The sequence below is a fragment of the Hypanus sabinus genome (genome assembly GCF_030144855.1).
Source record: "Hypanus sabinus isolate sHypSab1 chromosome X1 unlocalized genomic scaffold, sHypSab1.hap1 SUPER_X1_unloc_4, whole genome shotgun sequence".
NCBI lineage: Eukaryota > Metazoa > Chordata > Chondrichthyes > Myliobatiformes > Dasyatidae > Hypanus > Hypanus sabinus.
In genome coordinates, this window is record NW_026778973.1 from 879,058 (window position 1) to 903,454 (window position 24,397).

General features: G+C 51.2%; 1 long non-coding RNA gene across 1 annotated transcript in view; it reads left to right on the forward strand.

Moving 5' to 3' along the window:
- The window catches only part of LOC132385644 (uncharacterized), a 45,256-nt gene that overhangs the window by 20,167 nt on the left and 692 nt on the right, over positions 1-24,397 (forward strand). The window contains exon 2 of the long non-coding RNA XR_009509219.1: positions 23,826-23,925. This is a non-coding gene — a long non-coding RNA (uncharacterized LOC132385644). The remainder of the gene's footprint in view (positions 1-23,825; positions 23,926-24,397) is intronic.

Consider the following 24,397-nt stretch of genomic DNA (forward strand, 5'->3'; position numbering starts at 1 on the left):
GCGCACCTGACATCGTGGCCACTGGATATAGGCCGTCACAGGAGAGGTCAGCCGGCATTTATCGTGCATCCCCACTTGCCCCTGGGGGGGGGAGGGGGTAGAGAAGAGAGCGTGGCCTGGATGGTGGAGATCCCTGACGACGGGTGCAACTTTCTTGTGCTGCTGTTAGAGCTCTCCGCGGTCAACCCATGGCCCGCCACACAGAGGGCCGAAAGAGCCTTTACTCTCAGGGTAAACGTGTCTAATATTAGAGAGTGAGGGGGGTAAACTTTAAAGGAGATATGCTGCCCGTAATGCCAATGGCGTTGAAGGCAGCGGTGAAGAGCATCGGGGTCTCTCTCCCCGCCATCACGGACATTTACACTACACGCTGCATCCGCAAAGCAAACAGCATTATGAAGGACCCCACACACCCTCATACAATCTCTCCTCCCTCCTGCCGTCTGGGAAAAGGCTCGGAAGCATTCGGGCTCTCACGACCAGACTGTGTAACAGTTTCTTCCCCCAAGCCATCAGACTCCTCAATACCCAGAGCCTGGACTGACACCTTAATGTCCTGTTGTCCTGTTTATTATTTATTGTAATGCCTGCACTGTTTTGTGCACTTAATACAGTCTTGTGTAGGTCTGTAGTCTAGTGTAGTTTTTTTTCTGTGTTTTTACGTAGTTCAGTCTAGTTTTTGTACTGTTTCATGTAGCACCATGGTCCTGAAATAAGTTGTCTCGTTTTTACCAGCGGTGATGGTTGAAATGACGGTGAAAGTGACTGGACTTGATCTCTGGCGGTGCTGGTAACCCTCCTCTCGGTTGTCACCACCGTCAGCCACAGTGGTCCCGGGTGGAGACGCAGGAACACCGTCGTGTCGGGTGTAGAAGGGTTCTTCATCGTTGTTTCTGTAACAGTCTTTAGCCCTGGACTGAACCCTTGAACCTCCCACTCTGGCCTCTCACCTGCTGCAGGATCCCGTCCTCCTTCCCTTTCTCCCACGGTCCTCTCTCCTCTCCTATCAGATTCCTTCCTCTCCAGCCCTTTACCTTACCCACCCATCACCTCCCCCTGGTGTCCCTCCTCCTCCCCTTTCTCCCACGGTCCACTCCCCTCTCCTGTCAGATTCCTTCCTCTCCAGCCCTTTACCTCTCCCACCCATCACCTCCCCCTGGTGTCCCTCCTCCTTCCCTTTCTCCCACGGTCCACTCCCCTCTCCTATCAGATTCCTTCCTCTCCAGCCCTTTACCTTTCCCTCCCATCACCTCCCCCTGGTTTCCCTCCTCCTTCCCTTTCTCCCACGGTCCACTCCCCTCTCCTGTCAGATTCCTTCCTCTCCAGCCCTTTACCTCTCCCACCCATCACCTCCCCCTGGTGTCCCTCCTCCTTCCCTTTCTCCCACGGTCCACTCCCCTCTCCTATCAGATTCCTTCCTCTCCAGCCCTTTACCTTTCCCTCCCATCACCTCCCCCTGGTGTCCCTCCTCCTTCCCTTTCTCCCACCGTCCACTCTCCTCTCCGATCAGATTCCTCCCTCTCCAGCCCTTTACCTCTCCCACCCATCACCTCCCCCTGGTGTCCCTCCTCCTCCCCTTTCTCCCATGGCCCACTCTCCTCTCCTATCAGATTCCTTCCTCTCCAGCCCTTTACCTCTCCCACCCATCATTAACTGTACGGCAGCAGTACAATACGGGTGGGGTGTGGGGTGTTGGGAATGCTGAGCTGCGCAATGTATATATCAGTCCGCTGAATAGTAAAGTTTAAGAAGCCAGGAATTAAAATGAAAAAGTAGTGAGGTGGGTTCAAAGCTGTTCTGACAGTTGTTACCCCTCAACCATCAGGAGGGAGATACAGGAGCCTCAGGTCCCACACCACCAGCTTCAGGGACAGTTATTACCCCTCAACCATCAGGAAGGAGGTACAGGAGCCTCAGGTCCCACACCACCAGCTTCAGGAACAGTTATTAACCCCCAACCATCAGGAAGGAGGTACAGGAGCCTCAGGACCCACACCACCAGCTTCAGGAACAGTTATTACCCCTCAACCATCAGGAAGGAGGTACAGGAGCCTCAGGTCCCACACCACCAGGTTCAGGAACAGTTATTACCCCTCAACCATCAGGAAGGAGGTACAGGAGCCTCAGGTCTCACACCACCAGGTTCAGGAACAGTTATTACCCCTCAACCATCAGGAAGGAGGTACAGGAGCCTCAGGTCCCACACCACCAGGTTCAGGAACAGTTATTACCCCTCAACCATCAGGAAGGAGGTACAGGAGCCTCAGGACCCACACCACCAGGTTCAGGAACAGTTATTACCCCTCAACCATCAGGAAGGAGGTACAGGAGCCTCAGGACCCACACCACCAGGTTCAGTAACAGTTATTACCCCTCAACCATCAGGAAGGAGGTACAGGAGCCTCAGGTCCCACACCACCAGGTTCAGGAACAGTTATTACCCCTCAACCATCAGGAAGGAGGTACAGGAGCCTCAGGACCCACACCACCAGGTTCAGGAACAGTTATTACCCCTCAACCATCGGGAAGGAGGTACAGGAGCCTCAGGTCCCACACCACCAGGTTCAGGAACAGTTATTACCCCTCAACCATCAGGAAGGAGGTACAGGAGCCTCAGGTCCCACACCACCAGGTTCAGGGACAGTTATTACCCCTCAACCATCAGGAAGGAGGTACAGGAGCCTCAGGTCCCACACCAACAGGTTCAGGGACAGTTATTACCCCTCAACCATCAGGAAGGAGGTACAGGAGCCTCAGGACCCACACCACCAGGTTCAGTAACAGTTATTACACCCTCAACCATCAGGAAAGAGGTACAGGAGCCTCAGGACCCACACCAGCAGGTTCAGGGACAGTTATTACCCCTCAACCATCAGGAAGGAGGTACAGGAGTCTCAGGACCCACACCACCAGGTTCAAGAACAGTTATTACCCCTCAATCATCAGGCTCCTGACCCAGTGTGGATAACTTCACTCACCTGAACCCTGACAACGCTCTCCTCTCTGCACATTGTGTGTTTGACAGTCTTCCTTTGTTTTCAAGGGTTTCGGGTAGAAGAACAGCGACACGTTACCGAGCACAGTGCAGACCCTTGAGCCCACAAAGCTGTGCTGAACTTTCAGCCTAACCCTTCCCTCCCACATGGCCCAAGCACCTCCATCTGTCTTGCAGCTCTCCAGGTCTGTCCAACGCCGTTGTTACACGACCACCCCCGACAGTCCATTCCAGACACCCCCCACTCTGGGTGCAGAACCCTATCTCTGCTGTACTTCCCCACCTCACCTGGTATTGGCCATTGACGCCCTGGGAAAAAGGTGCTCGATGCCCACTCTTTATAGTGTTTCTTGTTTTGTGGCTGCCTGTAAGGAGATAAATGTCAAGATTTTGTGTAAAGTGTACAGGCTGCGATAATAGATGAACTTTGAACTGATTACGCAACCTGAGGACTCCACAACTCGCGTTCTCGGTATCATTTATTTTGCACGTTTTTGCCTTCTTTTGCACACCGGTCGTTTGTCAGTGAGGAAGAAATTTTGTTACTAGCTAGATACTAAGGGGTTAAAGAGTTTTTTCTTCACAGCGGTGCTCTGCACTTGAACTGTAGAAGAAAATACCCAGTGCTGACACTGTATTGAGCAAGGAAGGGTTAATGATCTTCAAATACATGGTATTTAGGACATACATGGTAAATGGTAGGACATTGAGGAATGCAGTAGAACAGAGTGATCCAGGAATAATGGTGCATAGTTCCCTGAAGGTGGAATCTCATGTGGATAGGGTGGTGAAGAAAGCTTTCAGTATGCTAGCCTTTATAGATCAGAGCATTGAGTATAGGAGTTGGGATGTAATGTTAAAATTGTACAAGGCATCGGTGAGGCCAAATTTGGAGTATTGTGTACAGTTCTGGTCACCGAATTATAGAAAAGATGTCAACAAAATAGAGAGAGTACAGAGGAGATTTACTAGAATGTTACCTGGGTTTCAGCACCTAAGTTACAGAGAAAGGTTGAACAAGTTAGGTCTTTATTCTTTGGAGCGTAGAAGGCTGAGGGGGGACTTGATAGAGGTATTTAAAATTATGAGGGGGATAGATAGAGTTGACGTGGATGGGCTTTTTCCATTGAGAGTAGGGGAGATTCAAACAAGAGGAAATGATTTGAGAGTTAGGGGGCAAAAGTTTAAGGGTAACACGAGGGGGCATTTCTTTACTCAGAGAGTGGTAGCTGTGTGGAACGAGCTTCCAGTAGAAGTGGTAGAGGCAGGTTCAGTATTGTCATTTAAAGTAAAATTGGATAGGTATATGGACAGGAAAGGAATGGAGGGTTATGGGTTGAGTGCGGGTCGGTGTGACTAGGTGAGAGTAAGCATTCGGCATGGACTAGAAGGGCCGAGATGGCCTGTTTCCGTGCTGTAATTGTTATATGGTTATTTGTTGTTCTAAGACTCATCACATGAGTGTTAAACTCTTTTGAGGAATTTAAACACTGAAGTATATGTTTAACTGCAGTTTCTCGTTGGATCCATCGTGTTCGACAGCGAATGCCTGAGAGAAAATGAATCCCCGGGTTGCGTAGGATGACCTAGACGTACAGTAATTTGATCAGAAATACGCTTTGAACTTCGAGAAGTTTCAAAATAAAGGGTTTTCTTGTTTAAGCAAAAAAAAAATTAGGAAGGTTCCTTCTCTATAGAAAAATAAGAGGGCGATGCAGGAGGGAAGGGATAGATTGATTTTAGAGTAGGTTAAAAGGTCAGCACAACGTCGGGTCTGTACTGTGTTGTAATGTTCAATGTTCTGTAAGGATTGTAAATCTTTTGAAAGCACGGTGACAGATGTCTGAGATAATTTTTCTTTGCACAGAGAGTGTTTGGTGCAGGGAGCACACTACCAGGGACAGTAGTAGAGGCAGATACCGTACCGTGTAAAGGAAGGGGGAAGAAGCCATTAAAAGAAGGTGGGATGAAAGTCGACTAGCCACTTTTTTTATAGTCATCTCGACCATCACTACCGGTGCAGTACACAGTGAAAAAGAGACGATGTTTTTCAGGACCATGGTGTTACATGACACAGTACAAAAACTAGACTGAACTATGTTAAAAAAACAACACAGAGAGAAACTACACTAGACTACAGACCTACCCAGGACTGCATTAAGTGCACAAAACAGTGCAGGCAATGTGACAGGGCATCTGTGTGGGAGAGCTTTCAAAGTGGAAAAGCCATTCCACTGAGGCGGAATTCCACTCTCTCGACTTCAGGTCTTGTGGTACGAACAAGCCCCACAAACGGGGGTCTTCCTCAGTTGCGGTGGGCGACCGTGACGTCTTCTGTGCCTCGTCGCGCCCTTCGCCCTCCATGGAGCGTCACAGAACCGCCTCCCCGGCCATTGGGTCTCACCGTCTGCCCAGTCCCGCCAAGGCTGGCTTCGCGTGGTGGGACGGGCACGTTCCCTATCTCACCGGCTTTATCCCGCCTGTCGGAGCGGAGTACCGGAGCCGCAGGTGAGAGCCGAGTGTCCGGTGGGGACCGAAGGTGAGAGGGCTGCCTCCGGAACGGGCACGAACCGGCCCTTCCACCAGAGGTGCTACCCTCTCCCTGGACAACCCCCCTCCCCCCATACACCCCAGATTGGTCCACTCACTTGGGCATTTCACATCAGTGGAAAGGGTGTAAGAACAGAGCGGCCGGGGTGAGGGAGGTGTGGTGTGGCTTCTGGGGGCTTCGCTGATAGACTGGTTGTGAACTGTGCCATTGATCGGCTGGTGTGCTGCAGCAAGAGGGGCCTGAGCGTACTGTGAGAAAGAACAAACTCTAATTATCCTCTCACTTACCGTGCCTACAAGCTCAGTTTTGGTTTCATCAGACTATAGACCCTTCTTCCAGCTGAATTCAGAGTCTCCCACGTGCCTCCTGGCTAACTCCAGCTGAGATGTCGAGTATTTTTCCAACAGTGGCTATCTCTTTGCCACTCTCCCATAAAGCTGCGACTGGTGAAACACTTGGGCAACAGTTGTTGTATGCGCAGTCTCTCCCATCTCAGCCACTGAGGCTTGTAACTCCTCCAGAGTTTTCATAGGTCTCTCGGTGGCCTCCCTCACTCGTCCCGTCTTGCACAGTCGTTCAGTTTTTGAGGACGGCCTGCACTAGGCAGAATTACAGCGGTGCCAGTTTCTCTCCATTTCTTGATGATTGACTTAAACTGATATTCAGTGACTTGGAAATTTTCTTGTATCCATCTCCTGACTGGTGCTTTTCAATAACCTTTTCACAGAGTTGCTTGGAATGTTCTTTTGTCTTCATGGTGTAGTTTTTGCCAGGATACTGACTCACCAGCAGTTGGACCTTCCAGATCCGGGGGTATTTTTACCACAATCAATTGGAACACTTTGACTGCATGTGGGTGATTTCTATTTAACTAATGATGTGACTTCTAAAACCAATTGGCTACACCAGTGATGATTTGGTGTGTCATATTAAAGGGAGGGGGAATACTTTGCAAACAGTTATTTAGTGTTTTATATTCATAATTGATTTAGATCACTTTGTGGAGACCTGTTCACACTTTGACACAAAATAGTCTTTTTTTCTTCAGTTCAGTGTCAAAAAGAGCCAATTAAATCCACAGTGATTCAATGTTGTAAAACAATAAAACATGAAAACTTCTGGGACGGGGAGTGTGGGGGGGTGGTGGAAGCGGGTTAGCTGCCAGGGGTTGTATGTCCGGAGGGCTGTCCCTCTCCAGTGCTGACTCCCTGGGCGCAGAGTTCGGGAAAAGCGACGCAACAGAATTTTAGCGTTGCAAATCAGCGAGCTGTTTTGTTATGTCTCCCCTCTCGCTGTGAAATGGGGACACCTCTTTTTCCCTTGTTGGAGAGAGAGAGAGAGAGGGAGCCTGTGGTGTGTCGAATTACCGGGTGAACAGGTGAATGCATAGTCTTTGGGGTACAGCAAGTCTGTGTCTTTATCGGTGCTTTGCTGCACGCTTGGGTGCTCAGTGGGGGGGCGCTGATGCTTTTTTGCTGGTGGGGGGTGGGAGGGGGGGTCGTTGCTTTGCTGCTGCTTGTGCATGGGGGGGGGGGCTTCAGGGTTCTAACTTTTTAACCGCTGTTCATTCTTTGGAGCACTTCTCTGTTTTCATGGATGTTTGCGAAGAAAAGAGGATTTCAGGGTGTATATTGTATACATTTCCCTGACATTAAATTGAATCCTTGTTATAGGGACTGTTAATTTAGAACAGAGCAAGCTTTAAAATGCTTAAGTGTGTATTTAATAAACTAAGTTTTGCAGTACTTCGGGCCCCAGGGTGGCATAGTGGTCAGCATGATGCAGTTACAACTTGGGGCATATCAGAGCTCGGAGTTCAATTCCAGCATCTTCTCGGGGAGTCTCTGTGTGTCCTCCCCGTGGAATAGGCTTGAGCTTCTCCACAGGGGCCTTGGCTTCCTCCCACAGTCCAAAGATGTACGGGGTGGGTTAATTGGTCATCATAATTTGTCCCGTGACTAAGGTAGGGTTAAATCGGGTTTGTTGAGGGTTGCTCAAAGGGCCTTCTCCATGTTATATCACTAAATAGATAAATAGATAGATAATTGGAGTTTGCTCTTTCTGCCTTGTTGTGTGATTATTTATATTGTTCGATTAAGCATTCTTTGTTGCTTAAATAATTAATTACGGCTTATATGTAAAAGCACGTGAATGGCATACCTCGTCACGTCACCACGTCATACCTGCACGCCTGGTTTAAAGTAAAATACAAAGTTTATGGGCTTCTCTCGGGCTCCCCTGCTTTTCTTTCGATCTGTCTTATGTCTCGGAGTTGCAAAGCTTAACAGCGGTGACGAGAACATTTTGAACAAACCCGAGACAGCTGTTGAAGAGCAGCGAGATGTTCAAGTTTAAAAGAATGAGGCAGTGTGAGACGGTCGAGTAGAAGAACAGTGCAGCATGTGCTTCTTCAGGAAAGGGCAGACATTCAAGTCAAAAAAAGGTGGAAAGCAGGCAAGGTCCCAGGTTTATAAACAGTGATGAGTACCAGGTAATAATAACCATAAAATTTGAAAAAAAAGCAAAGCTAGCCAGCTACTTTGAAAAGATAGATGCCTTTGATTGCACAAGGGATAACTATGTTGTAGCCTGAGCAAATTGAGCGGTATTTTGAGGCGAATCAAATAGCCAATGAGAAGCCAGTGTCAGTTTTGCTGAATGCATTGGGTTTAAAGGCATACAGTTTGCTTAGAAGCCTGACTGCTGCAACCAAACCAGCTGAAGTGAGCTTTGCTGACATGGTGAAAGTTACGCAGGGGCATTCAGAGCCCAAGGCATTGTTGATTACAGAATGGTACAGGTTACACAAGCGGAATCATGAAGAAGGGGAGTCCATTCCAGCATACTTGGCTGATTTGAAGACATTGTCCGAGAATTGTGAGTGGAATAAAGGGATTAATGATGCACTGGGAGATTGCTTAGTTTGTGGGATATTACAAGAAAGCATTCAAAAATGCACAACTCACATTTAAAAGAGCAGTTGAAGTAGCTGTATCAATGGAAACAGGCAGAGACATAACAGCTGCAGTCAGGAATGAAGGGGAGCACAAACAAAACTGCATCACCTCAGCTGAAATACAGTATATCATCCTGACAACTTATATATGCATACAAGTTGAGATGCATTCTATATTGAGTTGGAGTTTATAGCTAGGTAGGGAGGAGTGTAGTATATTTACTATTTAGAAACATAGAAAACATATAGCACAATACAGGCCCTTCGGCCACAAAGCTGTGCTGAACATGTCCCTAAGTAACATTTGAGAAATCTTGTAAATATATTGTTTGATTAAGCTTTTCTTTGTTGTTGAAACAATTCATTACAGGTTACATGTAAAAGTACGTGACTGGCAGACGTCATCACGCCACCCTGACATACATGCACGCCTCGCTAAAAGTACAAACAAGACTCGCGTACGTGCACTCTGCCCCCTGTTTTTCTTTGGATTAGCCTCACGTTTTGGACTTGCAAAATGTAACGTTCCTCATTGAGTCGGATCTGAGAGCCTACGATTCTAATCGAAGTACTGACGCGCGTACGTTCCCTGCTTTGTATTTTTCTCCCTCCTTCCCGAGGGCTGGCACTGAAACGGTGCCTAATGAACGCAGGCTGCCGTCCGCTGCGGGCCGGCTGTTGGGGGAAAAGCATCCCTGGCAGCCTGACGCCTCTGAGTTGCTGTGGGTCCATAAAGCTCTCGCTTGCAAATGCGGCTGCCTGGGATCGTGTAAATGAGAACAGTTTTGTCTGGCACGCCACACAGATGCAGCTTCTGGCTCCATGTGTCTGCCGGCTGCGCTGACATAAGGGAGAATTTCTTCAGCCAGAGTGTACTGACTCCCCAGGGCCGGTCCTCGCTGGAGTTTATAGGAATGGAGGGGGGGGGGGAATCGCATTGAAACTTATTAAATTTTGTAAGCTCTTGATAGAGTGGATCTGTAGATAATGTTTCCTATAGTGGGGGAGTCTAGGACCAGAGGACACAGATAGAGTGGATGTGGAGCGGATGTTTCCTATAGTAGAGGAGTCTAGGACCAGAGGACACAGATAGAGTGGATGTGGAGCGGATGTTTCCTATAGTAGAGGAGTCTAGGACCAGAGGACACAGATAGAGTGGATGTGGAGAGGTTGTTTCCTATAGTGGGGGAGTCTGGGACCAGAGGACACAGATAGAGTGGACGTGGAGAGGATGGTTCCTATAGTGGGGGAGTCTAGGACCAGAGGACACAGATAGAGTGGATGTGGAGAGGATGTTTCCTATAGTGGGGGAGTCCAGGACCAGAGGACATAGATAGAGTGGATGTGGAGAGGATGTTTCCTATAGTGAGGGAGTCTAGGACCAGAGGACACTGATAGAGTGGATGTGGAGAGGATGTTTCCTATAGTGAGGGAGTCTAGGACCAGAGGACACAGATAGAGTTTATGTGGAGAGGATGTTTCCTATAGTGGGGGAGTCTAGGACCAGAGGACACAGATAGAGTGGATGTGGAGACGATGTTTCCTATAGTGGGGGAGTCTAGGACCAGAGGACACAGATAGAGTGGATGTGGAGAGGATGGTTCCTATAGTGGGGGAGTCTAGGACCAGAGGACACAGATAGAGTTTATGTGGAGAGGATGTTTCCTATAGTGGGGGAGTCGAGGACCAGAGGACACAGATAGAGTGGATGTGGAGACGATGTTTCCCATAGTGGGGGAGTCTAGGACCAGAGGACACCGATAGAGTGGATGTGGAGAGGATGTTTCCTATAGTGGGGGAGTCTATGACCAGAGGACACAGATAGAGTGGATGTGGAGAGGATGTTTCCTATAGTGGGGGAGTCTAGGATCAGAGGACACAGATAGAGTGGATGTGGAGAGGATGTTTCCTATAGTGGGGGAGTCTCGGACCAGGGGACACACATAGAGTGGATGTGGAGAGGATGTTTCCTATAGTGGGGAGTCTAGGACCAGAGGACACAGATAGAGTGGATGTGGAGAGGATGTTTCCTATAGTGGGGGAGTCTAGGACCAGAGGACACAGATAGAGTGGATGTGGAGAGGATGTTTCCTATAGTGGGGGAGTCCAGGACCAGAGGACATAGATAGAGTGGATGTGGAGAGGATGTTTCCTATAGTGAGGGAGTCTAGGACCAGAGGACACAGATGGAGTTTATGTGGAGAGGATGTTTCCTATAGTGGGGGAGTCGAGGACCAGAGGACACAGATAGAGTGGATGTGGAGACGATGTTTCCCATAGTGGGGGAGTCTAGGACCAGAGGACACCGATAGAGTGGATGTGGAGAGGATGTTTCCTATAGTGGGGGAGTCTAGGATCAGAGGACACAGATAGAGTGGATGTGGAGAGGATGTTTCCTATAGTGGGGGAGTCTAGGATCAGAGGACACAGATAGAGTGGATGTGGAGAGGATGTTTCCTATAGTGGGGGAGTCTCGGACCAGGGGACACACATAGAGTGGATGTGGAGAGGATGTTTCCTATAGTGGGGGAGTCTAGGACCAGAGGACACAGATAGAGTGAATGTGGAGAGGATGTTTCCTATAGTGGGGGAGTCTAGGACCAGAGGACACAGATAGAGTGGATGTGGAGAGGATGTTTCCTATAGTGGGGGAGTCCAGGACCAGAGGACATAGATAGAGTGGATGTGGAGAGGATGTTTCCTATAGTGGGGGAGTCCAGGACCAGAGGACATAGATAGAGTGGATGTGGAGAGGATGTTTCCTATAGTGAGGGAGTCTAGGACCAGAGGACACAGATAGAGTTTATGTGGAGAGGATGTTTCCTATAGTGGGGGAGTCGAGGACCAGAGGACACAGATAGAGTGGATGTGGAGACGATGTTTCCCATAGTGGGGGAGTCTAGGACCAGAGGACACCGATAGAGTGGATGTGGAGAGGATGTTTCCTATAGTGGGGGAGTCTATGACCAGAGGACACAGATAGAGTGGATGTGGAGAGGATGTTTCCTATAGTGGGGGAGTCTAGGATCAGAGGACACAGATAGAGTGGATGTGGAGAGGATGTTTCCTATAGTGGGGGAGTCTCGGACCAGGGGACACACATAGAGTGGATGTGGAGAGGATGTTTCCTATAGTGGGGAGTCTAGGACCAGAGGACACAGATAGAGTGGATGTGGAGAGGATGTTTCCTATAGTGGGGGAGTCTAGGACCAGAGGACACAGATAGAGTGGATGTGGAGAGGATGTTTCCTATAGTGGGGGAGTCCAGGACCAGAGGACATAGATAGAGTGGATGTGGAGAGGATGTTTCCTATAGTGGGGGAGTCGAGGACCAGAGGACACAGAGAGAGTGGATGTGGAGAGGATGGTTCCTATCGTGGGGGAGTCTAGGACCAGAGGACACAGATAGAGTGGATGAGGAGAAGATGTTTCCTATAGTGGGGGAGTCGAGGACCAGAAGACACAGAGAGAGTGGATGTGGAGAGGATGTTTCCTATAGTGGAGGAGTCTAGGACCAGAGGACACAGATAGAGTTTATGTGGAGAGGATGTTTCCTATAGTGGGGGAGTTGAGGACCAGAGGACACAGATAGAGTGGATGTGGAGACGATGTTTCCCATAGTGGGGGAGTCTAGGACCAGAGGACACCGATAGAGTGGATGTGGAGAGGATGTTTCCTATAGTGGGGGAGTCTAGGACCAGAGGACACAGATAGAGTGGATGTGGAGAGGATGGTTCCTATAGTGGGGGAGTCTAGGACCAGAGGACACAGATAGAGTGGATGTGGAGAGGATGGTTCCTATCGTGGGGGAGTCTAGGACCAGAGTACACAGATAGAGTGGATGTGGAGAGGATGTTTCCTATCGTGGGGGAGTCTGGGACCAGAGGACACAGATAGAGTGGATGTGGAGAGGATGGTTCCTATCGTGGGGGAGTCTAGGAACAGAGGACACGGCCTCAATACAGAAGGACATCCCTTTAGAACAGAGATGAGGAGGAATTTCTTCAGCCAGACGGTGGGAATTCATTGCCGCAGACTGTGGAGGCCAAACCATTTCAAGACTGACGATTGTTTAATGTCAGTTCCAGCACAAAAGTGCAAGGGAGAATGAATTAATTGTTACTTTGGATCTGATGCAGCACAAAAAAACCTCAATAAGTTATAGAACCAATATTAATCAAACACAATAAATCATAGACTTGGATTGATTGGACCATTAAACCTATCAGTCAAGTGGTGATTTTTTGTGCTGCATTCGATCGGGAGTAACAATTATTTTGTTCTCCTTTACACTTGCAACCTGGAGATGACGTTAAACATCGTTGTATCTCGAAGAAACACAGGAGAATCAATAATAGGAAGCCTACACAGACAAACAACCCATGTGCAAAAGACGATCAATTCTGCGAATGCAAAAAGAAAAGCCAAAATATCAACAGTAATAATAAGATAAATAAATAATATTGAGGACATGGGTCATTGAAAGTTGTGGAATCAGTTCAGTGTTCAGGTGAGTGAAGTTATCCATGCAGGTTCAGGAGCCTGATGGTCGAGGGGTAATAACTGTTCCTGAACCTGGTGGTGTGGGTCCTGAGGCTCCTGTACCCCGTTCCTGATGGCTGAGGGGTAATAACTGTTCCTGAACCTGGTGGTGTGGGTCCTGAGGCTCCTGTACCCCGTTCCTGATGGTTGAGGGGTAATAACTGTTCCTGAACCTGGTGGTGTGGGACCTGAGGCTCCTGTACCTCCTTCCTGATGGTTGAGGGGTAATAACTGTTCCTGAACCTGGTGGTGTGGGTCCTGAGGCTCCTGTCCCTCCTTCCTGATGGTTGAGGGGTAATAACTGTTCCTGAACCTGTTGGTGTGGCACCAGAGGTTCCTGTCCCTCCTTCCTGATGGTTGAGGGGTAATAACTGTTCCTGAACCTGGTGGTGTGGGACCTGAGGCTCCTGTACCTCCTTCCTGATGGTTGAGGGGTAATAACTGTTCCTGAACCTGGTGGTGTGGGTCCTGAGGCTCCTGTCCCTCCTTCCTGATGGTCGAGGGGTAATAACTGTTCCTGAACCTGGTGGTGTGGGTCCCGAGGCTCCTGTACCCCGTTCCTGATGGCTGAGGGGTAATAACTGTTCCTGAACCTGGTGGTGTGGGTCCTGAGGCTCCTGTACCCCGTTCCTGATGGTTGAGGGGTAATAACTGTTCCTGAACCTGGTGGTGTGGGACCTGAGGCTCCTGTACCTCCTTCCTGATGGTTGAGGGGTAATAACTGTTCCTGAACCTGGTGGTGTGGGTCCTGAGGCTCCTGTCCCTCCTTCCTGATGGTTGAGGGGTAATAACTGTTCCTGAACCTGTTGGTGTGGCACCAGAGGTTCCTGTCCCTCCTTCCTGGTGGTTGAGGGGTAATAACTGTTCCTGAACCTGGTGGTGTGGGACCAGAGGCTCCTGTCCCTCCTTCCTGATGGTTGAGGGGTAATAACTGTCCCTGAACCTGGTGGTGTGGGACCTGAGGCTCCTGTACCTCCTTCCTGATGGTTGAGGGGTAATAACTGTTCCTGAACCTGGTGGTGTGGGTCCTGAGGCTCCTGTCCCTCCTTCCTGGTGGTTGAGGGGTAATAACTGTTCCTGAACCTGGTGGTGTGGGACCAGAGGCTCCTGTCCCTCCTTCCTGATGGTTGAGGGGTAATAACTGTCCCTGAACCTGGTGGTGTGGGACCTGAGGCTCCTGTACCTCCTTCCTGATGGTTGAGGGGTAATAACTGTTCCTGAACCTGGTGGTGTGGGACCTGAGGCTCCTGTACCTCCTTCCTGATGGTTGAGGGGTAATAACAGTTCCTGAACCTGGTGGTGTGGGACCTGAGGCTCCTGTACCTCCTTCATGATGGTTGAGGGGTAATAACTGTTCCTGAACCAGGTGGTGTGGGTCCTGAGGCTCCTGTACCTCCTTCATGATGGTTGAGGGGTAATAACTGTTCCTGAACCTGGTGGTGTGGGTCCTGAGGCTCCTGTACCTCCTTCCTGATGGTTGAGAGGTAATAACTGTTCCTGAACCTGGTGGTGTGGGACCTGAGGCTCCTGTACCTCCTTCCTGATGGTTGAGGGGTAATAACTGTTCCTGAACCTGGTGGTGTGGGTCCTGAGGCTCCTGTACCTCCTTCATGATGGTTGAAGGGTAATAACTGTTCCTGAACGTGGTGGTGTGGGTCCTGCGGCTCCTGTACTTCCTTCCTGATGGTTGAGGGGTAATAACTGTCCCTGAACCTGGTGGTGTGGGTCCTGAGGCTCCTGTACCTCCTTCCTGATGTTTGGGGGGTAATAACTGTTCCTGAACCTGGTGGTGTGGGTCCTGAGGCTCCTGTACCTCCTTCCTGATGGCCATTGGTGTTTCCATACCAGGCCACGATGCAGCCAAACGCGCTGCTCGGTGTTCGTGTTGAGGTGAGTGATCAGGTGGCTGCTGGGGCCCTGTCTGACAGGCTGCACCGTGTGGGTAGATTTTCCCTCGTCCCCTGCTGTAGGGACCAACCACAAAAATGTAAAACGAACAAACAGAACTGCATCAGAGCAGAGGTTTTTTGTTTAATTTCCCACACCGGCTGTTTAGCTGCCTCTCCGATGCACCAAGCCTCACTGATTGATGCAGCTTATTTCTGCACCAACCCTCGCGTCCCGCCGGCCCTGAGCTCTCTGTTAATCTGGAGCCAGAATCCAGGGCCGGCCTGCTGGAAAGCGTGTTTGGAGTTCCGACTTCCACCCCTCATTAAAATGGGTAAACTGAGAGTCTCTGCCCGCGCAAATCCCCAGCGGGCGTCCGTGGAGTGTCCTGCGCTCAACACCACCAGAGGCCTAGAGTCAGGCCCTCGGCCCATCTAACACCTGCCGAACTGTTAACCCGCCCACCCGGACCCCAGCCCTCCGTGCCCCTCCCATCCACGTACCTATCCAATCTTCTCTTAAACGTTGAAATCTGGGTGAAGGAGCTCTCCCTCCTGTTTCCCCCTTAAAACATTTCACCTTTCACCCTCAACCCACAGCCTCCAGCTCGCATCAGCGGGAATGAATAAACAGCCTGCCTAAAGGACTGGAAAGGAACGGGGAGAAGAGACCAGAATGAATAGGTTTACCATAGAACCATAGAACACTACGGCACAGTACAGGCCCTTCAGCCCTCCATGTTGTGCTGACCCATATAATCCTTTTAAAAAAAGTACTAAACCCACACTACCCCATAACCCTCCATCTTTCTTTCATCCATGTGCCTGTCCAAGAGGCTCTTAAATACCCCTAATGTTTTAGCCTCCACCACCATCCCTGGTATGTCATTCCAGGCACCCACAACCCTCTGTGGAAAAAACTTACCCCTGATGTCTCCCCTAAACTTCCCTCCCTTAATTTTGTACATATGCCCTCTGGTGTTTGCTATTGGTGCCCCGGGAAACAGGTACTGACTATCCACCCTGTCTATGCCTCTCATAATCTTGTAGACCTCTTTCAAGTCCCCTCTCGTCCTTCTACGCTCCAAAGAGAAAAGTCCCAGCTCTGCTAACCTTGCTTCATATGACTTGTTCTCCAAACCAGGCGACATCCTGGTAAATCTCCTGTGCACCCTCTCCATAGCTTCCACATCCTTCCTATAATGTGACCAGAATTTCTTTCCGGTCTTCCTTTCGAATTAGGTTTCGGGGTGTGGTTAGGGAACATGGGATTGTGTGGCATCTGTTAGAATCGTGAGACGACGTCTCTGCGTCTGGAAAGTCTGGTGAGCGTCTTGCAAGGTTGTATGGGAGAGCGGCAGTTGCCCATGCAGCAAGTCTCCCCTCTCCACGACACTGACGTTGCCCAAGGGAAGGGCAAGGGCTGAGACAGCTTGGCACCGGTGTCGTCGCAGGAGTTGCCAGAACGAGATTGAAGGCAACGTCAGACTCCCTTAGGGACTCCAGCTCCGGATTTGTCCTCAGGGTTTACTCCCGAAGCCTGTCCACAAGGTATGGCCACAAGGCAGCAGAGGTTTGAAAGCAGAGTTTTCCTTCTCTTAGATGGACTGCCTTCCCAGGCTGACGAGCTCCATTTACCCAAAGCACTGGTTTTAAGGCACCAGGACCCACCTTTGCCCCTCCTCCTGTCAGTAGAAACAGTTCCGCTGGGCTTAGAGGCTCAGCCACGCGAGAAGGCCGGGAGTTGGACTCGGTTGTCAGAGGCTGTTTGAGGGGCATGCCGTGAGGAGCAGTTTTAGGTAGTGGGAGCTCGTCCCCACCACCACCCCTTGGCTTGACAAACTTGGAACCATAGATGGGTTTTCATCTGTAAAACCCTCTTCTCCCTGACACATATTCCCTCCAACAATATAGCAAGGCGTCAAATTAAAACAGAGATGGTTGGAGCTTAGCGGTTAGGAATCAGAATCAGACTGTTTGCATTTACCCTATCTATACCCCTCATAATCTTGTGTACCCCTCTCAAACCTCCCCTCATCCTCCTATGCTTCCCGGGGGACAAATTCCGAATTCTCGCTAGCTCAGCTCTTTGTTCTTGTAAGTTTGCCCTGCGCTCTCCCAGTCTTGTTGAGGTCAGCCTTGAGTCACGGGAGCTCTCAGCTCAGCTCAAGTCGAGATTGTCCTCCCCCCCACCCCCAAAAAACATCCAGCCCCAGGATCAGTAAGCTTGCCGTGAATGTGATGGTGTCTGCGATCTCAGTCTGAATCCACCGTCAAAGAGACAAGGAACCGGGCTCAGAGAGGGCAGGAGAATTGGTTTGGAAGGGTTGTTAAATCGGAAATGATGGGATGGCAGAGCAGGCTCGATGGGCCGATTGGCCGAATTCTGTCCCTCTGCCTTGTGCCTTGCAGTCTTATGGACCTTTATTTGATAGGTTTCAAAGAGACTCCGCCCCACCAATTCTGCTAAGCACCAGAGAACACAGGCCTGGGGACTTCAAACATCGTGTATGATTGTGAGTGAAAAAGAGAGGGAGTGAGAGAGAGGGAGAGAGAGAGAGGGAGGGAGGGAGGGAGAGAGGATGGAGGGAGGGAGAGAGAGGGAGGGAGAGCGAGAGAGAGTAGAGAGAGGGAGGGAGAGAGAGTGAAAGAGAGAGTGAGAGAGTGAGGGAGAGAGTGAGAGAGAGGGAGAGAATGGCAAGTGAGAGTGAGAGAGAGAGGGAGGGAGAGAAAGGAGGGAGAGAGAGAGGATGGCGAGAGAGAGAGGGAGGGAGAGCGAGAGAGAGTAGAGAGAGGGAGGGAGAGAGAGTGAAAGAGAGAGAGCGAGAGTGAGGGAGAGAGTGAGAGAGAGGGAGAGGATGGCAAGTGAGAGAGTGAGAGAGAGAGAGGGAGATGGTGAGAGAGAGAGAGGGAGTGAGAGAGGAAGAGAGTGAGAGAGAGGAGGGGGGAGAGGGAGAATGGGAGGGAGAGAGGGTGAGAGAGAGAGGGAGAGGATGGCGAGAGAGAAAGAGAGGGAGGATGGCAAGAGGGAGAGAGAGGGAGAGAGGAAGGGAGAGGGAGAGAGTGAGAGGAAGGGAGAGGGAGAGAGAGAGAGGATGGCAAGAGAGAGAGAGGGAGAGAGGAAGGGAGAGGGAGAGAGTGAGAGGAAGGGAGAGGGAGAGAGAGAGAGGATGGCAAGAGAGAGAGAGAGGGAGAGAGGAAGGGAGAGGGAGAGAGTGAGAGGAAGGGAGAGGGAGAGAGTGAGAGGAAGGGAGAGGGAGAGAGAGAGAGAGGATGGCGAGAGAGAGAGGGAGAGATAGAGAGAGAGGGAGAGAGTGAGAGAGAGAGGGAGAGAGGATGGCAAGAGAGAGAGAGAGAGAGAGAGAGAGAGAGGGAGAGATGGTGAAGACAGGGTACCAGGCTCCTCACAGATGATGCTGGAATGCCACACACATCGCACAGTGAGGGAGGGGAGAGAGAGGTAGAGATCGAGATAGAGGTGGGGGGAGAAAGGGAGAGAGAGGCGGAGAGAGTGTGCAAGAGGGAGAAGGGGGAGTGGGTGGGAGAGAGGGTACAGACTCCTCACAGATGATCTGGAGCACCCGGTGAGGGGAGAGTTGGAGGCAGAACAGAAACGCCCCAAGCTGCCATTGCGGCACGTTAATGGCTGCGTTGCCATGGCGACCACGGTTAGGCCGCTAACGATCCAACCCAAGTCCCTTTGATGTCAGCACTGATGTCCGTAAACCAGGGTGTCTCTACAGCTTAGGTTGCTTGATGTAAAATATCAGTAAGTTATAATAACATCAGTAGGCCTTCATAATGCCTCTGATTCATGGCGGTCCTCCTCACATACATCACGTGAAGGGTTTACTCTGGTTTGAGAGTGATGGATGAGGGAGTGTCACGTTTTCTCAAGCCGTGCTTGTAAACAGACAGAGCAGCGGAAGGCAACAGATAAAAGCACCCGCGAAAATAAATATATTTATCAGCCGTTTCCCACCTAGCAACCTGGTCAGGAAAACATACACACACACACTCACACACACAGACAGACACACACACACACTCAGATGTACACAAGCGCAGGCACACCCATGCACGCGCACACACACACACAGACACACACTCACACACACACGCAAATACACCACACACACACAGACGCACACACGCAAACACACCAGGGGGAGATGATGGGTGGGAAAGGAAAAGGGCTGGAGAGGAAGGAATCTGACAGGAGAGGAGAGTGGACTGTGGGAGAAAGGGAAGGAAGAGGGACACCAGGGGGAGGTGATGGGTGGGAGAGGTCAAGGGCTGGAGAGGAAGGAATCTGATTGGAGAGGAGAGAGGACCGTGGGAGAAAGGGAAGGAGGAGCGACACCAGGGGGAGGTGATGGGAGGAAAAGGTAAAGGGCTGGAGAGGGAGGAATCTGATAGGAGAGGAGAGTGGACTGTGGGAGAAAGGGATGGAGGAGGGACACCAGGGGGAGATGATGGGTGGGAAAGGAAAAGGGCTGGAGAGGAAGGAATCTGACAGGAGAGGAGAGTAGACTGTGGGAGAAAGGGAAGGAGGAGGGACACCAGGGGGAGGTGATGGGAGGGAAAGGTAAAGGGCTGGAGAGGAAGGAATCTGATAGGAGAGGAGAGTGGACCGTGGGAGATAGGGAAGGAGGAGGGACACCAGGGGGAGGTGACGGGTGGGGAGGTAAAGGGTTGGAGAGGAAGGAATCTGAAAGGAGAGGAGAGTGGACCGTGGGAGAAAGGGAAGGAGGAGGGACACCAGGGGGGGGTGATGGATGGGGAAGGTAAAGGGCTGGAGTGGAAGGAATCAGATCGGAGGGGAGAGTGGACCGTGGGAGAAAGGGAAGGAGGAGGGACACCAGGGGGAGGTGATGGGAGGGAGAGGTAAAGGGCTGGAGAGGAAGGAATCTGACAGGAGAGGGGAGTGGACCGTGGGAGAGAGGGAAGGAGGAGGGACAACAGGGGGAGGTGATGGGTGGGAGAGGTAAAGGGCTGGAGAGGAAGGAATCTGATAGGAGAGGGGAGTGGACCATGAGAGAAAGGGAAGGAGGAGGGACACCAGGGGGAGGTGATGGGTGGAGGAGGTAAAGGACTGGAGAGGAAGGAATCTGATAGGAGAGGGGAGTGGACCGTGGGAGAAAGGGAAGGAGGAGGGAGAACAGGGGGAGGTGATGGGTGGGAAAGTTAAAGGGCTGGAGAGGAAGGAATCTGATCGGAGAGGAGAGTGGACCGTGGGAGAAAGGGAAGGAGGAGGGACACCAGGGGGAGGTGATGGGAGGGAGAGGTAAAGGGTTGGAGAGGAAGGAATCTGACAGGAGAGGAGAGTGGACCGTGGGAGAAAGGGAAGGAGGAGGGACACCAGGGGGAGGTGATGGGTGGGAAAGGTAAAGGGCTGGAGAGGAAGGAATCTGATAGGAGAGGAGAGTGGACCGTGGGAGAAAGGGAAGGAGGAGGGACACCAGGGGGAGGGGTCGCCAAGTGAGGAGGAGGTAAGAGGCCATAGGGGGGAATCGAAGAAGAAGAGGGGAGGGGTGGGGTAAAAGAAAAGTGAAAAGAAAATTATTACCAGAAGGTAATAACATCAGTGTGGAGTCTTTGGCCCGTCGCTTAGCAACCTGGCGCTGTGGTGCTTTGACGGTGTAATTTTCTGAAGAGCCTGGGGGAGCTTTGCTCCTCCCCCGTTAACCCAGCCGAGTGAGACTCGGGGCGGGGGGGGAGCGGGTTTTGGAGCCGACACGGCGGGGAGATGGCAGCCGGGAGAGAACGGGGGGTGGGGGGGTTGCTGGCCAACGGCCCGGCGGATCACTAATATCGAGCGTGCTTATCCGGCATCTGCAGTGCACTGTGCCTGGGACCAGGAGGAACATTCCAGGGGCTTTATAGCTCTCGATCCCCCCCCCCCCCGTAAGGCTGCTGCCGTGGCCCAGAGCTGCGTCTTGGCGACCTGCCAGGGGGCATCGCTCCAGACTCCGCGGCAACCTGCTTGTCCCTTCCTTTCCCAGATATTCATCCCAACTCTCTGGTCAGAATCACTGCGGTCACATTTCTTCCCCCATTCTGATGTTTGGTCGGAATGACGACGAAACTCACTTTGAACTTTGGACTCGAGCCTCTTGACCGTGCCCGCGTGCTCTTATGCATTGAGTCGCTGCCACGTGATTGGCTGGTTACCTACTTCCCCTGACGAGCAGGTGTACGCGGGGGTACCTAGTGATGTGGCCACGGACTGTATAAATGTATATGTCGCTGTGTGTGTGTGTGTGGGGGGGTTGTGTGTGTGCGTGTATGCGTGTGTGTGTGTGTGTGTGCATGTGTGTGTGTGTGTGTGTGTGTGTGTGTGTGTGTGCGCATGTGTGTGTGTGTGTGAGTGTGTGTGCGTGTGTGTGTGTGTGTGTGTGTGCATGTGTGTGTGTGTGTGTGTGCGTGTGTGTGTGTGTGTGTGTGTGAGTGTGTGTGTGTGTGTGTGTGTGTGTGTGCGTGTGTGTGTGTGCGTGTGTGTGTGTGTGTGTGTGTGAGTGTGTGTGTGTGTGTGTGTGTGTGTGTGTGCACATACGTATGTGTGTGGGGGTTGTGTGTAATTGTTTTTGAGGCAGCCGTACAGAGCAAGACACAAAATCACTACAGTACTGAGCAAACATTTCAGAGACACACACACACACACACACACACACACACACACACATAGTGAGGGAGCCTAAGAGTTTTGCACAGTACTGTAGTAATTTTATGTATTGCTCTGTACTGCTGTTGCAAAAATAAAGCAAGTTTCATGACACGTGTGAGTGATGATAAACCCGATTCTGATCTGGGTCTCTGTCGTGAACGTGAGAGTGGGAAGGGAGGCTTGGTGAGGGAGAGGAGTGGGGGTGGGGAAGGGAGTGGGAAGCACCAGAGGCATTTTGTAAATGATCAGTAGTTCAGAATCGAATGACTTTGGCTGGTGTCTCTGGGCTGGATGTGTCTACACCCAGGACACCCACCCCCCCCCCACCTCACTGCCCTCCCCCGGCACTCCCTCTCTACCAACTGTCCCACTGTGCGCGTGCAGACGCACACGCACGCACACACACACACACGCACGCACGCACGCACACGCGCGCACACACACACACACACACACATGTACACACACACACACGCACGCACACACGCACACACACACACACATGCACACACACACACACGCACGCGCACACGCACACACACACACATGCACACACACACGCACGCACACATGCACAAATACACACACACATGCACACGCACACACATGCACACATACACACACACACGCACGCACACACACACGCACGCGTGCACGCATGCACGCACACACACACACATGCACACACACAAAATGCGCCCCCCACTCCCCCTCCCCGCTGAGCTCCGCCCTGCCATTTCCCCCCGCGTCCCTCACCAGATCTAACGAACTCGCTTCTCTGCGCTCCACGCCGGCGGACTCAGTACCGCGTGCAGCAGTCGGGGGTGGGGGTGGGGGGGACACCCTGTCTACGGCAAGGAAGTGGATAGCAAACTGTAACAGGAGCAGAGGCTGGCGAGTGAAGGGGGAGAGGAGCCCAAAAAAAAAGATGGCCCAAATGGTCAGTTCTTTTTTTAATACCCATAGATGGGAAACCTTCCATTCAAATTTGTAGACAAGAGTCAACCAACAAGACAGGGCTTTCTAAGTGTGACCGCGGAACAGGTTAATATACAGACTGTGACTACTAGGAAGTGTACTAAGCAAGCACGTGTATATAGGAGCCACATATCTATTTTCTGTCTGTATTCTATTTCGTGTCGCGTGTTTATTATGGGTAATCTGTCACACGGTAGATGTGAAGCATATAGTTGCATATTCACGCTTTGCCTTTGGTTCCGTTTTCAGTCCGGCTGGAGTTAGCAGCGACCAGGAATTCTATTTCTTTTCAAATTTCTGCTCGGCTATGCCTCATTTATCGTTTCAATATGTTTAAGAAGGCTGGGCCTGAGTGCGTTAGTACTGCCCGTTTCGTTGTATCGCGAGCCTTTTTAGTTTTATCGCTGCAAGGTTGTCCTCCTTTGGCGGCCCCCCCCCCACCCCACAAAGGATCAAACGTATGGGCTTTTAGCAGCTTTGTTATTTGGAGAGGGCGTCAAGTGGTGTCGGTTTCCTGTGCTTGTGCCTGATCGGCTGTGGCTGTGAGACACTCCAGTTCCGTCGACCGCGTTAAGTCCGGGGAAAACGTGCGAGATTGAGGGGCGAGCACACCCCGAGACCCCCTTGCTTGTGTGGAAGCTGCGTGATTGTACGTGAGTTCCACGAGATAACGGACAGTGCACCACGTAAAATCAAACGATCTCCCTTTTACGAAAAGGGAAAAGCTAAAAAAAAGACAGAGAAAAAGGCCCACTTTAATGAAGCAGCCTAACATGCACGAGTTGGAGCTCACGGTTTTCCCCTTCGCCGATCACCGACGAATCATGACCTTGCTCCGGGTCGAGTCCAGCAGCCCGGGGCTGAATTCCCGCCACTGCCTGTAAGGAGTTTGTACGTTCTCCCCGTGGTCACGTGGGTTTCCTCCCACGGTCGAAAGATGTACGGGTTGGTGGGGTAATTGGCCATTGTAATCTGTCCCATGATTGGGCATCGGTTATTCTGACTTGGATTGTGAATTAAAATAACAAGTACAGGCAATATGGTGCGTGATGGGGAAACTTCACGTTGGCTTTCACAATCAGCAGCCCCAGAACCATAAATTAAGCCCAAAAGTACTCAGGAAGCAAAATCCTTGTTGTCCAGTGTTATCACTGAGGGGTAAATCCCTGTGACAGCTTGAACCCATGACTTGCCAGATCAGCGGTCGGAAACTGTTCTGAGAGATTGCTGCCTTTATTCTTCCCGTTCAGGGCTACGGCTCCTTCGGATGGTGGGTTGGTGAACTGGACGGAGCCATCGGCATCGTCCCGAAGGATTATCTAATGGCCGCCTTTGACATCTGAAGGACTGGTCAGTATTCCCAAACACATTCTCGGCCGTTTCCGTCAAGTTCACCAGTCCAGTCCAGTTGCCGACAAACCGTGCACAAAACCACAGCCAAACGGAACGGCGTTCCTCTGGGGCGAAAGTGCAAGTGACAGCGCCAGCAGTCACACACCAAACACGTAGTCACGGTCGCAGAAAATTACCGTGCGTTCGTTCATTATGTCCATAGGATCCCTGACCCTAGTCCTAACCGTGACCTTGATTGCTCGTGGCAAATTTTTCTACAGAGCTGCTTTTCCATTCCCTTCTTCAGGGCAGTGTCTTTACAAGCCGGGTGACCCCCAGCCATTATCAATACCCTTCAGAGATTGTCCACCTGGCGTCAGTGGTCACATCACCAGGACTTGTGATCTGCACCGGCTGCTCGTACGACCGTCCACCACCGGCTCCCACGGTTTCACCTGACCCTGATCGGGGGGATAAGCAGGAGCTACAC